Source organism: Cibotium barometz, chromosome 39 (genome assembly GCF_041138505.1).
Source record: "Cibotium barometz isolate CiBa-2024 chromosome 39, ASM4113850v1, whole genome shotgun sequence".
NCBI lineage: Eukaryota > Viridiplantae > Streptophyta > Polypodiopsida > Cyatheales > Cibotiaceae > Cibotium > Cibotium barometz.
Genome location: NC_141084.1, coordinates 21882731 through 21899824, shown reverse-complemented (window position 1 = coordinate 21899824; position 17094 = coordinate 21882731). Strand labels below are relative to the sequence as shown.

General features: G+C 47.8%; 1 protein-coding gene across 4 annotated transcripts in view; it reads right to left on the bottom strand.

Moving 5' to 3' along the window:
* Nucleotides 1-415: 415 nt before the first annotated feature.
* LOC147615868 (phospholipid scramblase family protein C343.06c-like) overlaps nucleotides 416-17094 on the bottom strand; it is a 143051-nt gene continuing 126372 nt past the window's right edge. For 2 of the 4 annotated variants that reach the window (XR_015262652.1, XR_015262653.1), the window contains exon 13: nucleotides 416-1459. The gene's annotated coding sequence lies outside the window, so the exon portion shown is untranslated. Of the gene's footprint in view, nucleotides 1460-4363; nucleotides 5161-17094 lie in introns of all 4 variants that reach the window. The other 2 variants (XR_015262651.1, XR_015262650.1) reach the window with 2 other exon arrangements.

Here is a 17094-nt window from a genome sequence, read left to right as displayed (position 1 = left end):
CCTAGGAGCTCTAGCATGGGTCTCTGCCGGATGGCCTGGATATCTGCCATAGTGAGATGCCTGGTCGGACGAGCCTGATGCCTCGCAATGATGCTCTGAATCCTCTGGTGTAGGCACCGTCTCTGATGAGAGAGAGAGAGAGAGAGAGAGAGAGAGAGAGAGAGAGAGTTGATAGATATCTCGGTGGTTAGAGAGAGAGGCAAAGCTAGAGCGTCAGTCACAACTGCCTAACTATAGCATGCCTACTTTTAGGCATTGTAGTATTTTTATAAATAGGTATACAGAGGTTATGCTTTTAGTATTTTTTTTATAAAGAGGTTACATTGTACTGAGAGGTTAAAGGGGGAATTTCAAGGCCATGCACAGAGTGCATACAATGATAAGTAACCCAAATTCAAAACTAAATTTCCCTGACTCGTCACACCATGTGATTAAATAATAGGCCATTAAAAGTACTCGAGGAACTAAGTACTATGGGTACTGTGAGTACTATGAGTACTGTGAGTACTATGGTCAACCAGTTTAGGGCATTTGCTGCAGACAGCTTCATACCATACTGAGAACATAATCAAACATAATTACATGTTTAAGTTATTAAATATTTTTGCATGCACCTCTAGTGGCACATGATACACTGTTTGGCATCCTTTCACCTTGTGTGTCACCAAAGGCATGGGGAACTTAATGGCAATGATTGTGTTTGATTGAACGTATGCCTTTGGTGCATCCTTAAGCAACACATAACTAGTTCTTGCACTTGGAACCTTTTGGCAGTATATGCCACGGATGACTTCATCTCCTTTCGCAAATACATTCCCTCATCCATCAGTCATGTCCTTCTCAACAGTATGCTTAGCCTTATCACATAAGACCACATAGTAATCAACACCTTCGAAGTTTCCCTCTTCGGCTGTCACCGCAAAGTTATCCCCAATGTCTATTAGGTCGGCCAAGATTACTGAGTCTTCTTCAAACTATATTTCTTCCAAAAAATCTGGGTCTTGCCTCGTCTTGCCCGCAACACTTGGCTCTAGCTTCACAAGCTTCCAAGGAAGACAATGCTTTAGGTTCACACATGAATCCCACAACTCATCCACACAATACTCGCAAAAGCACGAAAGGTTCCTCATTAGAAGTTGAGTAGGATCCTTTCTGCTGAAACCATACACTACATGGTGGCTTCGTGTGCCCTTCATTGTGTTGCAATCCCACAGATCTTTCCGATTTACATCTTCCGTCTTCACCTCCACAAACCTCCAAGATCCCTGCTTGACATCTATCATGGTTTCACTTAACCAAACAACAACATCGTTGGCGTTTTGCAACTTTGCTCCATTGATTTTGAGCTGCTATTCAGTGAGGGCTCTCTTAATCACGACTTCGACACCATCATGTTCGCCTTTATCATGTCCGAATGCAAAGAAGTTCCATCATAGGGATCTTAGTCAATGAAAAGTACCTGCATCATTAGATATGAAATACTACTTTAGGTTTTAGGGTTTTGCAGCTAACAGAGAACACTATGGTATAACATCAGAGCATAAAAGAGCAGTGTTCTACTGTATGAGTACTCCCATTACAGTACTATATGAGTACTGTAGAAAACTATGTGAGTACTCTAGGAGTACTTGATGATTATTCAGTACTATAAGCGAACTGTATGAGTACTCTAGGATAAGTGTATGAGTACTATAAGAGTATTGAATGTATTGTATGACTAAGTACTCTATGGGTACTATGCACCTATGGATACAATAAACATGGAGCACCATTACAATACTATATGAGTATTGTAGGAGAACTGTTTGAGTACTGTAGGAGTACTGAATGATTACTCAGTACTGTAAGCAAACTGTATGAGTACTATAGGAGTTCTCTAGGATAAGTGCATGAGTACTATAAGAGTAATGAATGTATTATATGACTAAGTAATCTATGGGTACTATGAACCTATGGATACAATATACATGGAGCACCATTACAATACTATATGAGTACTGTAGGAGTACTAAATGATTATTCAGTACTGTAAGCAAACTGTATGAGTACTATAGGAGTTCTCTAGGATAAGTGCATGAGTGCTATAAGAGTACTGAATGTATTTTATGACTAAGTACTCTATGGGTACTATGCACCTATGGATACATTATACATGGAGCACCATTACAGTATTATATGAGTATTGTAGGAGACTGTGAGAGTATTGTAGGAGTACTGAATGATTATTCAGTACTGTAAGCAAATTGTATAAGTACTATAGGAGTTCTCTAAGATAAGTGCATGAGTACTATAAGAGTATTGAATGTATTATATGATTAAGTAATCTATGGGTACTATGCACCTATGGATACAGTATACATGGAGCACCATTACAGTACTATATGAGTATTGTAGGAGAACTGTGTGAGTATTGTGGGAGTACTGAATGATTATTCAGAACTGTAAGAAAATTGTATGAGTACTATAGGAGTTCTCTAGGATAAGTGCAGGAGTACTATACAGGACCCTCCACCTCCACAGTGGATGGGTGTCTTTACTCGGCATGAGATCCTTCTAGCGGTCTGCGGCACAGCGGAGAGAGTCGCCCCACTCACTTTCGAGGTGGGAGAGGGTGGCCAGCTTCAGAGGACACGACTAGATTTGGATGGGCTCCAGGGTTGTATTCTTCAGAGGGTGCGGGTGGTCGGCTTTCATCAGAGACAGTGGCATGTAGACCCCTCACCGGCCTCGATAGGGGAGGACTGTTCTTGGAGATTATGGGCTTGGGACAGCAGGCCTCTTATTCGCCTTCAGTGGGATCCAGGTGAGTGGTTTTGGCGAGATCCCTACTTGGCCCCTACCAGCCCAGGCATCCCCTTTTTTCAGTACACAGCGAGGCTGGGGCGGCGGATTCAGAGGCACAGGATAGCGAGCACCCCGGCGGCGGCCGAGCATTGGCGGCGACAGGGGCTCTCCCCTGCCTTTCTTAGGGACTTCTGGCAGCGCCTTTGGGCCAGCTTCCGGCCCCGGAAGGTGACGCTTTTTCTCTGGCTCACAGCGCATAGAGGACTGGCTGTGGGGGCATGGCTAGCTTTTGGCAGACACCCAGCGTCCTGCCCTCGGTGCGGCCATGCACAGGAGTCGCAGCGGCACTGCTTATGGGATTGCCCACAGGCTCAGCAGGTCTGGCAGCGCGCTCTCAGGATGGTTTTTGCAGGCTCACCAGGTGAGATGCTGGTGACGTGGGGTGCGGTGGCTTGGGCCACGGACAGCGGCCCGGCCCTTGGATATGAGGACATCCCTGGCAGCGCGACCATCCAGGTCTCTGACAGGGCGATGGCGGTGGTTCCGACGCCAGACTTCTCATCGGCAGCCCCTCAGGAGGGGGTCGGGCACAGATGGGAGTTGATCAGCAGCATGACGGCTTGGCACATATGGAGAGCCCGATGCAGGGAGGCCATTGACCGCCAGGCGACTCCACCGGCGGAGGTCATACAGGCCCTCTGGGTGGACATCATTCACACCTTGAGAGGACACTGGGGGAAACTCCAGGGCGACTCGGATCGCATGAGAGGGCGCCGCAAGGCTTTCCTCCGCACTTGGCACCCTGGCCCTTTCCTCACCGCGAGGGGCGAGGATGTCACTTGGCACTACAGGCCTCCAGTCTGGCTTTTCTCACCTTCCATATGTACTACTAGGTAGCCCCCCCCAGAGAGCGGCCAGCCACGGGGGTGGAGCTCAGGAGTTCACTGTGTTTTATCCCTCCTTGCGAGGTGAGCTTTGTAGCCTTATGGCGTTTTCTCATTAACTAATAGAAGGATCTTTTTCCCGGAAAAAAAAAAAAAAAGTAAAAAAAAGTGCAGGAGTACTATAAGAGTACTGAATGTATTATATGACTAGGTACTCTATGGGTACAGTATACATGGAGCACCATTACAGTATACATGGAGCACCATTACAGTACTATATGAGTACTATAGGAGAACTGTGTGAGTACTGTAGGACTACTAAAGAGTACTGTATGAGTACTATGGAACTATGGATACAATTTAAGATAATTGTATGAGTACTATAAGAGTACTGAATGTATTGTTTGACTAAATACTCTATGGGTACTGTGCACCTATGGATACAGTTTATATGGAGCACCATTAAAGTACTATATGATTACTATAGGAGAACTGTGTGGGTATTGTAGGAGTACTGAATCATTATTCAGTACTGTATGAGAACTATAGGATAAGTGTAACAGTACTGTGAGAGTAAGTACTGTGTGAGAACTGTAAGAGTACTGAATAAGTACTGTATGAGTAAGTACTATGTGAGTACTAGGATACATAACTAGGACTATGGATATGGTTTATATGCAGCAACCTTACAGTACCTTCACCCAATACCTTGAATGCAACAACCTCGTCTTATATTATGGTGAGCAAGAATTTGACAAACGTGGCCACAAAGTAGAAAGGTCGTGCGGCTTTGAATTGGGATGCAGTACTGTCGAGCCAAACCCAGTGACGCTTGACCTTCAATCCCATCTCTTCAATCCATCTATGATGCATGAGAAAGCAGTGCTGCACAAAGAGAGTATCATGTTTCTTGTCATCAGATAAGTAGAACACTGACTGCTTTCTTGTTTCACCTCCTTCATGCCAATACCAAATGTGGACAAATATTGTACATTGCTCGCTATGCCAATGCATGGATTGAATTTCATTCTAGACCTTGAAGGTGTAATTCTCGGCAAAATCCAAGATCGAGACCACTACATCATCCAGGATGTTTGCCATGCATTCTTTGTACTGGTTCTGCTGCCACTGAGCTCTAAAGTTGTATATAATAAAGATCTTCAGATGATGTTGAAACTATTGTAGTAGTGCGGACGGACTTGCTTCTCTGTACACCATGTTGACTCTCTTCTTATCACCTCCTTTCTTCTTCAGTGGAAGGGCAACATACTCATAAGTCCTCCATTTGATGAGTGCTCCATTGGAATCTGATTTCTCACTAGGACAAAGAGGCACTAGGGATGGACCACATTGTTTGCACTTACCCAACAAGCACGGCAACTGGTACCATCATTGGCATTCACCTTCCTTTGGACATACTACAGAATTCCATTCACCGATTTAAACGTACTTCTCTTTGCGACACTATGTTTCTTGATTTGGTCGACAAAGCCTGCATGCACAATTGCAATCCCTCATATGCATAGTTAGATTATCACACCGCATCTAATTTACACCAGCCAACAACAAATCAATGCATACATGATAGACATAACAACATGTATTAGCCCACTAAGATGCCGCCCCCAGAGTGCGGGCTGTGGGGCCTGTAGAGGGGCAGCAACAGTCCCCATATGCTAGAGGTCGTACCCCCCACAACCATCACCTACACGCTCCAAACTGGAAGGGTGGAGGGATCTCGATGCCCCCCACGTCACCTGACCTAAGCGCAGCTGTAATACCTTCTCCTAATGAAGGTCGACGCCGCCCCTGCAATCGTTTTCTCTCCCAAAGCTTCCCGCCCTCATTGCCGAACGAACGGTAGCCACACTTCTGCGCTATGTCTCATCCCACCCGTTTCCAGATGTCAACGAATATTGGTATGGTGCTTGTGAGGGTGAAGACTTCATCCCCTAGCACTCGGATGGACGACCTTAAGATGCATAGTAACGATGGTGAGGGGCCTGTTGCCTTCCACATGGCTATCGTCAGCCCGCTAACCACTCACTCCTCTCCACTCTTGGCAATGATGCAACCGCCCAGGAGCTCTCCTACAGTGTTTCCATCCATTGCCCAACACCCCCCACCAACTACAATCTCGCCTCAACTCTCTCATCGGCAAGGTGGATTGTCGACTACGCCCACACCACATGCACAATCGACTGCTTCCGCCTCTAGTCCGGTGATAGCCGTCAACTCCCCACCGCCACTTGTGGAAGCCTACGGTGTTCGATGGCACTCCACATCTCCAATGAGCGCATCACACAACCGTCAAAGGACCACTGTTTTAGCCATGGGCATGGGAGGGGGGACACATCCCTTGTCTCATCCGATGCAACAAGATCCTCCAATCATGGTGCACACATATGCTTCGGCTGTCCCACAAAATGGTTCTTCTCAAGCTCCCAAACTCCTATCCGATGGCTCCAACTCCCAATGCTCTACTCATGGTGACCGAGGATCCCAAGAGGGGAGGTCCAATTGGCACACGTAAGAGATTATGGCGCTCTTGGAAAGCAAGGAGGAGCTTGATTCAATGATAGGGGGTGGCGGGATTTGTTTGCGCATCATAGACTGGGGGCAAACCTTCTCGAAAATGTGCAAAAAGGTGGGCGTGAAAAGAACCAAGAAGCAATGCAAGGCAAATTGGGAGAAGTTAAGTTCAACGTTCCATCAAGTCTTGGACTATGAAAAGAGAGCTCCAATGGGCCGTTCTACATATTGGGCAACGACAACGGCTAAGAGAAAGGCAGCAGACCTTGCTTATGAGGATTTCAAGGAAGAGGTTTACAATAGGATGGCTCAACTCTTCCAAGGGGATCGCATTGCTCACCCAACTACCATCTTGGTCGACTCTGCTAGCGACAACAATGTCGCCACCTAAGACGGTACAGAGACTTTTCAAACGTTTGTAAATGTGCATATGGTGTATGTGTGAGCATGAGAGAGAGAGAGAGAGAGAGAGAGCCTTATGGTGCTTGTGCTTTCGACATGTCAACGAGAAGGTGCCAACGAGAACGAAAATGGTAGAACAATTCTAGGCGAGCAACCACCAATGCAAGGAGAAATTGCAAGTGGAGCCGATGGTGACCATGATGACGCGGTGGGCAACGGCACTCGCAAGAAGAAGGCGTGAAGATTTGCAGGGAATCTCAAGGGGTTGGTGGAGACATTGAAGAACTTATTGTCACTCTTCCAAGAGTGTGAGATATGGTAGTGATCAAACCAGTGAGTGTGAGCTTCCCCAGAAGGGAAATCCATATTAATGTGTGTGACATCTATGGCACCGCAACAATTAGGCCCTTGAGTGTGGAGGCGCGGGCTTGTTGGCGCTCGAAATTCCATACTGCTGCTCACCATTCACCGTTACTGCAGGTGAATGGCAACCTGAGCACCAACAGCTTGTGGATTATGGGGAAGGTGCACAGCACTGGAGGGTCCCTCCAAACTAGCTGGTTATGGGGGTGGCCTCTAAGTGGTCGTTGCTCACCTCCATCATTTTCTTCCCCTATTTTCTTGTGTTGCCCATTGCCCCCCTGTACATTACCCATGCATCTTCTTCTCCTCTTTCCTTCTTATTATCTTCTAAACCTGCTCCTCCTTCTCAATTTCTTCCCCTCTTCTCCACTTCTTACCCAATTTAATACGAAAACTTAAGAATTCAACCAAAAACACCCCAAAAATGAAATTGAAGTCTAATTATGACCAATTTCACTTCCATTTATCCTTGGTCCCTAGTGTGGTGCACTGTGTACATTGATTTGTGGTTGTGTCTATGTCATGTCTTGTGGACTTAATCGTGTTTATAGCTAAGTAATTTTGAGAAACGCGCCTCTCCGTTATGAAAAACCTTCCAATATTGTAAGATGAGTATTAAATTCTCCATTGGGATACTAAGTGAAATCTAGTTGGTCCTTGTTACATACCTAAGGCTAATAGGTTTGGACCTAATATAGGGGTTAGCGGGCCATGGGATTAGGGATGCACGTTGTTAATCTCATAAATGATAACCCCAAAAGTTATGGCTATTTATAGCTATAGGATCGACTTATATAAGTGGAAGGTTGGTAGAGAAGTGTACACTTGTGGTCAGTATCTAGACCATGAGTGAGAACCACTCTTTATGAACTCCAACCTTTCCTTCCTAGGCTCAAGGGTGGCCTATAGATGTAGGCCTATGGTTAGGCAGTGAGATTTTGTCTGTTATACCTAGTTAAGATTAATCATGGATTAACCGATGTTTAGGAGATCATGGGTGGGGTTGGTACCATGCAGACCCTTATTAGTCCTTGTAAGACCTAGTAGTCATCTTGTGATCTTTACCCCATGGCTTATCGATGTCCATAATGTAACATTGTAAAACAATAGTTTATTATAGATGAAATTTTGCTACCACGTGACCCATCACAACAAAAACAATACAAACCATAGAGGACATTTTCTATTTGCCCTTGATACAACAGGGGAGGATACTCTTGTTTCCTCTTGTTTGTTACTAATATATATTTTATATATGGTATGTTGTGATATATGACACAAAACATGATTATGACACATTACAACAATCATACATATCACACACTAGACATATGACACATGATACATAATCATGTAGAAGGGAATAACTTATTCTAGAGAAATGACAAGATAGTTATGAATTGGACAATTCTAACCACTATGAAAGTTGGGATCCCCAACTTTGGAATCACCAAGAAGACTTGAAGAGCTAATTAGTATCTTGTGTAGACTAAGCCATCATGGGTTTTTGTTGTCCAACCTTTTGAACCATGCCCATATGTCACAAGACACATCCTGAGGTGAGCACACAGCGTGCAAGAGGACATGCCCACACAAACACAGCAAGGCCAAAATGTTTTATGAGACCAAAATAGAATATAGTGTATAATCTGTAATAGAAGATGCCTGAAGCATTTCCTAAGAAATTCAAATGAATGTCACCTAGTCAAAAAAGCTATAAATGAGATGACCTACCAAGAAACGTTTTCCTCTCATAACTTGGTTCTGGTACCATGTTAGAAAAGTGGTTGAGGATGCATATGAGCTAGGGAGGCTCAAAGATTAATATAAGATTAAAATACATGATGAGTAAGAAATGGTAGAAAGGGTTGTGCACACAAAAGAGACAACAAGGTTGGGCAAAATAAATTGATTGATTACTTCATAGGCAAGTGCCTTTTTATAGATTCCATACAACTCTATACCACCTAGTGGTTTCATCAAAACAAGTGGTTTAACACAAAACTAAATGCTAGAGAAGTCTCACCCACAAGCTAAGTGATTTGGTCCCTTTCACATGAGCATGGTCCATTTGGCCCCATCCTTCTAGGGATGTGTTTGGTGCATATTTTAACACAACGGAAATGCACCAAAAAACAAACGGTGGTGGCTGCCTGGTGACTCGGGAGGGAGAGCCCACACCGGAGAGGCAACGATGGTCATCTCTACTGGCTCCGGAAAATGATGAATCAAATGGTAGACTGAGCTGGCTGGTTGTCTTCCGCTCTGGGTCAGGTGCAGCTCCGGAGGGCAGCAGGAGTGCTCTGAAGAGGCCGCTGGGGGGGGGGGGGGGGGGGGGGGGGGGGGGGGGGGGGGGGGGACCAACTGGGGCAGAGGAAGCTGAAAGGGGGAGAGTCAAAGAAGACTTTTGGGGGGGAAAGGGGGGGGGGTGGCGGCTGCGAGGCCGGGCCCGCTGCAGGGTCTGGAGGTCAGTGATCCTCTCGGGCAACTGAAAACTTGGAGGGGGGGGGGGGGGGGGGGGGAGGGGTCGGTCCTCGAAGGAAGTGAGGGGGCCACCACCATCAGGGGGCTGCTGAGATAAATGCTTGAAACAGTTATCTGACACAACCGTATCCTCCTGTATCCTGCCAGCCTGATGCACCTGTCGGCGCTGCTCTACTCTCCAAGTCGGCCGGTAGTTCGGGCTAGCGGTCTGCCACTCTCTTGCGGTGGTCCCAGCTGAGGTCGAGGCTTGGTTCTCTGGAAAAGGCGGAGAAGGAACAAGGTGAAGAGAGGGGGGGGGGGTGAGGGGGTCAGTTAAGTGGGAGAGGGAGGTGATGCGAGGGCGAAGAGGGAGGGAAGGGGTGCTGGCAGAAAGCGGAAAAGGGGGGGGGGGGGGGGTGGGACGAGGATGAGGATGAGCGGGCAGGTTCAGGTGTGGGGCGCTGGAGTGAGGCGATGAAGGGGGGGGTGGGGGGCGCTCCAGCTTGATCACTTGCTTCAGGATTAAACTTTCCTACGGGGCTTTTATGGCAGCATAGTGCCCCCGATTGGTTTGAGATCATGATTTTATTTTACTAGTCTCTTTCTTTTCATGTTTTTGACACCCAGTGTATCTGCAGTATATGGAGTGACATCGTTCATAATCTTTTGGCCACTTGGGCCCGTATACACGGATCTTCTAGAGCTGCCCAAACAAAACACAGCAGATTTATGAGTGAACTTTTCTTCGCTCCAACGCAGCTTTTATGGCAGCATAGTGCCCCCAATTGGTTGAGATCTCCCTACTTTTTGGTTTGAGATCTCCCTTTGTATGATTTTATATCACTTAATAGAAGTTTCTTTTCGGAAAAATAAAAATAAAAAATCTCATAGTCCTTTTTCTAACATAAGAGGGCTTTGGGATGAAATGGAAACATATGCAGGGTAATTGGGATTTTTTCCCATGCAGTTTCTTCTTGGTACTGAAAGTGAGTAAGTTCCTTCTTAAAATAAAATCGTAACGTTACTTCTTTCTTGCTTGTTAAGACCATGAGCGGCTGAGTCAGCTCAAACTCAGAATCATTCGCAAGGGACTACTGTTGAAACATCTCGAAGTGTTGAGCAGTTCGGAGATATAGGATGTGTGGAGCAACATCTTAAACTTACAGGAGATTGCAAAGAATATGGAGAAGGTAACAACCACACAGCCAATGATCAAGGCAAGCAAGGATTATGGAGATATTTTGTGGACACATGGAGAGTTCACTATCCAGACCCTTGAAAGATGAGATCTTTGTTCAACTTTGTAACCGTATTCGTTTGACAAGTGAATTTATGGCCTAGAAGAGCTTTGTAGTGCTTCTATATGGTCCACTCTTTCTCTACAAAGCTCCAAAGCTGCCAGCCTGCCTCGTGGAGGATTCAATGCATTCAATGCTCCCCACTTGCTCTACTAGAACTCAAACCGCCTTGTGGGCTTCTCCTACACCTCAAGGCGATTTGGCTCGTATCACTAATTGCGTCGATTAACTATCCGTCACTATGGCATTATCTTTTTTCCTAAATCATCTCTGTTTCTTGCGCAATCGTGGTCATACAGCTCGACTGGTTCAAATCCGTCTAATTCCTCTGAGGACAGGATGTGCCAAGATGTACTCTAGTCTCTCCTAAGAGGGCTTCACGATTGGTGCACTGTGGAAGCCACGGGGAACTCCAAACCAGGCCCTAGTCTCAAGGTTTCCATAGCCACAAGCTCTTACAATCATAATTAGTGATTAAATATCACTAATATCACAAGTGTTCTCTCTAAGCCTTATCACTTGTTCCATCTCAATGCTGGTCTTGGCCACTTGCAAAGCACAAGAAGTTTCTTGACATCAAATCCAAGCCTTTCACAAGCTTGTAGTTCAAATCTCTCATTCACTAAGAGCTTCATTCTTCAAGGTGACTCAAGCTTGACTCAAACCCTCTTCAATACTTGCTTTCAAGTGTGTTGCTCAACGCTCTCAACCCTAATGGCCTCGCATGATACTACCTTCCGCTTCAAGGGGCAAAACTTCCACACTTGGCAAACCCGCATCAAGCTCATCCTCATGAAGAAAGACCTATGGAGAGCATCATAAGTGGAAAGGAGAAGAAGCCAAGGGACCAAGCTACTATTCTGGCATAGGAGACCAGAGATGACAAAGCAAGAGCCATCATAACTCTTGAGTTGGATGACCTCCCTGTAAATTAGGCGATTCATTGCCTGGTGATAAAGTCCTTAACCACTCTTTGGTTTATTTGGAAGATTATCCCAGCTATTTAATCATGGTACCTGGTTTAGATCCTTAATTAGGAGCTTGGCTTGCAGGCTCATTTCTGCATCCATGTTGAAGCTAATGCGGCACGGCGGGGAAGAGAACATGCAGCAGCTTTAATAATTTTTCTTTACATAAAGGTGGGAAAAAAGGGGCAGGGCGGATATTCTTTTGGAGAATTCGCACAAGCAGGCAGGATGGATTCCCGGAGTGGGAACTATGAGGGGGATGGATTTGTATGTGATTGTTGTGAAGATAATGCGTACACGTAAAGCCTTGGTGGGGTACCCGAAGGTTGATGCTCATGGAAATTCACAACTAAATCTAACTGCCTGTTTCACTCTTATTGGAGCTTTTTTTTTAAATTAACAAGAAAATTCTCCCTTTTAACCTCCATTGGAGGTCTTTTTTCAATGAGATGTGATATAACTCTATAAACCATAGCTAGAGGCTTTTTGAATGCATTGTTTACCAAAAAAGTTAAAAGTTATAAGGTTAGTGTGCTGACAATTAGCTTATATCCACACTTCACTACCATATAAATGGCTACAATATTTTCATCATCAATACACGTTTTCTCTTTTATTTTTTTATTCAATGGGTTTCTTTTATAGAGTCCGTATAATCATTAGTATAGTCATCAATTACTAGCTATGATAACGACGCTCTGATACCAACGTTCTTTAATTTTATGTGTGCTTCAGTATACGCATTGCCGATATGCAATGTGATGCTGATACCGATGTCTTTACTGAGATTTCCATACTAATTCTTATATCGACTCGTATACCTATGATAGAACTTGTTTAGACCAAGATTTTCCTAAGTAGATAACATTGGTACATATATGTCAGTATGGGGATGATCTCTTGCAGTGTTTGTATTAAGCATGAAGGAAAAATTACCTTAAAGTACATTGCATGTTTTTTTTTTTCCGAGAAAAGATCCTTTCATTAGTTATATAAAAACGCCCGAAGGGCTACAAAAGATCTCTCCTGCTCCTAAGAGAGAGAAGAACAGAGAATACTCCATGGCAGCCCGGGAGACTCTCCCTAGGTGCTGCAAAATACAAGCATCCGTATATGAAACTGAGCGGCTAAATCATACAATAGGGGGGGGGAAGAGCCAAACAGGTGGCTTGTAGTGCCAACGGGGGGATCCCGTGTGTAAGGTGTAGAACGGGCCACAGCGCCAAGTGGTGTGAAAGGCCCGGCGCCGTAAGATCGCCTCATCCGAGTCCCCCCGGATGCGGTCGTACTGTCCTCGCAGGGTGTGGATCAACTCCTGCCAAATCCCCCGAACAGTCTCTGCTGGTGGCTCTAATCTCCCCTCAAAGGCCGTAAAGCACCGGGCCCTCCAGGTGAACCAGATGGTGAGGCTGCTGAGGAGCTCCCATCGTAAATCCCTCTCCTGTGTCCAGCTGGCGGACGAGAAATCCGGTGCCGGAACCAGGCGAGACTGGCCCCTAATAAATCTGATGGCCTGACTGCCCTGCTCCATCTCATAGCCCATAGCAGGCCCTGACAAAGTCGACCAAGCAGCGGCACCCCACGTAAACATACCCTCTGGAGAGAGGGGGGCCAGAATACGTAGTATCCGCAACCAAATCTGCTGTGCCTGAGGGCAGTCCCAAAGGCAATGTCTCTGTGTCTCCATGGGGTGGCCGCATCGGACGCAGGCCGCCGGAAGACCGCTGTACACAAGCCAAGTGCCAACTGCTGAGCCCCTGTGGGCGACCAGCCACTGAAAAGCCGAGATCCTGCGGGCCTGCCGACTAGCCTAGAGCCGAGCCCAGAAATCCTCCAGGAACTCCTGTGAGAGTCCCTGCAATCGCCAATGCCCCGCTGCCGCTGGAGAAACCGTCCTCCTCGCCGTCAAAATATGCCGTCCCAGCCGAACAGTATACTGAAAAAAGGTGATCTCTGTGGCCTCAAGAGATGCATAAGGATCATGCCACTCGTACTCCCCGGGGTCCCACTGTAGCCGGGCCAAGGGGCGCGCTGCATATGCCCATATGCGCCAATCCGGGAGCACATCAGCAGGGTCGGGGTCAATATGCCACTTCCGAGAAGCGGCAGCCACTACCCGAATCCTCTGGAAGGTGCACTCTGCAACCAAAGGCGACTCCACCTCCACTCTCTGGAGTCTGCCCTCATCTTGAATCTCATAATAGAGGCATCTGCCATCCTCAGTGCTAGCTCTGACAGCAATCAGGATCTCAAACTGCGTAAAGGCTCCCATCCACCGTGGGGCCACTGGCTCGAGAGGTGTGAACCACTCCTCTGTAAGTGCCTCCTGAATATCATCCCTCATAATCATCCCCTCTCTGAAGTGACTCAGCCTCTCCACCTGGATCTCCTCTGGTAGACTGCAGAAAGCCTGCCAGTCTCCAAAACTACGAGCTGGGCCTGCCGCTAAAGGTCCCCAGGCTAGACGAGGCCGAGAACCCAACATATGACCCTGCTCCGTACGAACCGCTGGGCTCCAGATGAGCGGCTGCCTGGCCCGCTCCTCAACACAAGAAGGAGGCCGCTGAGATAGCCCTGGTCTCAGCAGCTCCCAAGCTCTCAGGATACTCAAAGCAAATCTGTCCTCCCATCCTCTACTGAGGCCTGTCCTCCTCATCTCTATGAAGATCCAGCGAATCTCTGGTGCCCAAGTACCCCCTGCAGGGGGTGCCCGAGCCTGCAGTCGCTGCAAGAGGAGCTCTTTCCAAGGCTCAGCGCCTGGAAGCAACCCCCGAACAATAAGCTTCCCCAATAAGGCTCTACTCTGATCGACTGGATCTATAATGCCCAAACCGCCCTGAGCCAGCGGAAGTGAAATAACTGCCCATGCAACCTTTGCCCGAGCTGGCTGACCGTCCCGCCCAGACCACAGAAAGTTCCTGATCAGCCTCTGTACCTGGCTGATGCAAGAGCTCGAGAAAATCCAGCAAGACGTAATGTACCACATGGTCGCTAACAGCACCTGATTTGCCACCACCACCCTCCCAGCCAAGGATAGTCGAGCTGTACTCCAATACAATAGCTTCTTCCGAATGCTCAGAAGAAGCGGGGCAATCTGCTGCTCAGGTGACAAATCGAGGCCAATCTGGCATCCCAAATACCGCACTGCTGTGCCAGGAGGAATCCATCTAAAACCGGGGTCCGGGCTCCATGCCGGAGTGGGAGCACTACTGATCCAAAAGGCCACTGTCTTGCGCCAATTGATCAATGCTCCCGAGGCTGCACTAAAAACCTGGAGCGACTGCTCAGCCCGAATAAGATTGGCCTCTTGGCCATGCAAAAATAAGCCCGTGTCATCTGCAAACTCAGCATCAAGCAAATCCTCCCCCCGGACTGGGAGCTGAAGTCCTCTCAAACCAACCTCCTCTGCCGTCAAATACATACTCATAGCCTCCGCAAAGAAGAGAAAAAGGAAAGGGACGAGAGGACACCCCTGGCGGACTGATCTGGTCAGCTCAAAACTCGGCCCCCGTCCTCCTGCAATCAGCACCTGGCTGCCAGCTGTGGAATACAAAGCTGCCACCCCTCTGATCCATCCTGGCTCAAAGCCCAGGCGAAGCATAGTGCCCTCTAAGAATCCCCAATCAACTCTATCGTATGCCTTCTCAAAATCGAGAAGCATCACGACCAAGTCCTCGCCAAGAAATCTAGCTCGGGCCGTCGCCTCCCAGAAAGTAAAGATGTTGTCAAGGATACTGCGCTCCTTGACAAATCCTGTCTGAGTAGCATGAATCAACTCCCCCAGGAAGGGCTGGATCCTCAAACTCAAGGCCTTTGCTAAGACCTTGTAGACAGTATTGAGGATCGTAATAGGCCTCCACTGCCGAATGTCATCTGATACTCCCTCCCCCTTGGGGATACGATAGATCAAGCCCTCTGAAAAGCTCTGCGGCATCACCCCAGTGTCCAAAACATGCTGAAAGCCCCTGCGGAGGCCTGGCCCCAAAAGGTCCCAATAGCGCATAAAAAAGGCCGGCGTCAGTCCGTCCTCCCCTGGGCAACTATGTCGCGGCAGGACCCTCAAGGCCTCGGCAAGCTCAATCTCTGACAGAGGCGCACCTAGAACTGTACGCATATGGTCTGTGACCCTCCTCTGCACATGGGCCCACACAGTCTGTCTGCAAACATCTCGATCCTCAGTGGCTGGCTCCGCTGAAAGCAGGTCACTATAGAAAGCAGTGGCAATGGCTCTGATCTCCCCGAGCTCAGTAGCTACTGATCCATCCGGTCTACCAAGCTGGCGGACTCCTGCTCGCGCATGACGGGGTCCAGTGATCTCAAAAAACTCCCCAGTCACTCTATCACCAAGCTGCGTCCACTGAGAGGCCTGACGCCGATAGTAAAACTCATGTCTCTGCTCCTCTACCTCTCTAACCTCCTGACGTGCCTGGCTCAACTGGGACGCCACCCACTCACATGCAGGCTGCTGCTCCTGAAGGCGCTGTAGCGAAGCAAGGCTGCGTCTCAGCCGTTGCTCCCGCTCGCGAATCTCTCCCAATCGCATCAAAGCTGCAGCGTGCAAAAAAGAGCTAAGATCAATGAGTCCTTGGGCACACTGGCCCGCTGCATCCTGGTCAGAGCACTGACTATCATGCCAGATCCTCTCAATATCCTCAGCGAGACTGGGATCTGCAACAAGTACCCTCTCTGGGATCCTCAACTGCAAGCTGGGCTCCCGTGTCCCCTCCTCCAATGTCAATATAACTGGCGCATGATCTGAAAATGAGGTGCCAGCGAGAATGCCGACGGAGCCTCCTCGCTCCCCTAACCAATCGCCCACATAAAAGCGATCAATCCGAGATAGATTAGTCCCTCCCTGCCGGCGATCCGACCGAGAGAAACTAAGACTGTCCTGAGACCGGGAGAAAGCCCCATGCTGCCATGCATCAGTGATCCTCAGTGACATGCAAAACCGGTCCCAAGCTGCAAGCTCCGTGCCGTGCACTGTAACATGACTGCCTCCCACCCTATCTGCCGGGTCCTCAAGCATGTTGAAGTCTCCCCCAACACACCAATGTGCGGTCTCTGGCAATGCATCTGTGACCTGAGTCCAGAACTCTGTTCTGGCACTAGCATGATTGGGCGCATAGATGTTGAGCACACCCAATAGCTCATCATGCATCCTCAGAATGACATACTGTGCTGTACCAGGCACAATGATCCCTCGATCCACAATGGCCTGCTGCAATAACCATGCATACTCCTCCCTGTCCACCCAAAGGACCAAACCCTGCAGACCAAAAAGTGTCCCATCTACCAGGCATCACCGAACCATATCTCCGGATCCTGCTCTCACCCAAGTGGTGCTCCTGCATCATCAAAATGTCAATGCTGCCACCAACCAGGCATCTCTGAAGCTCC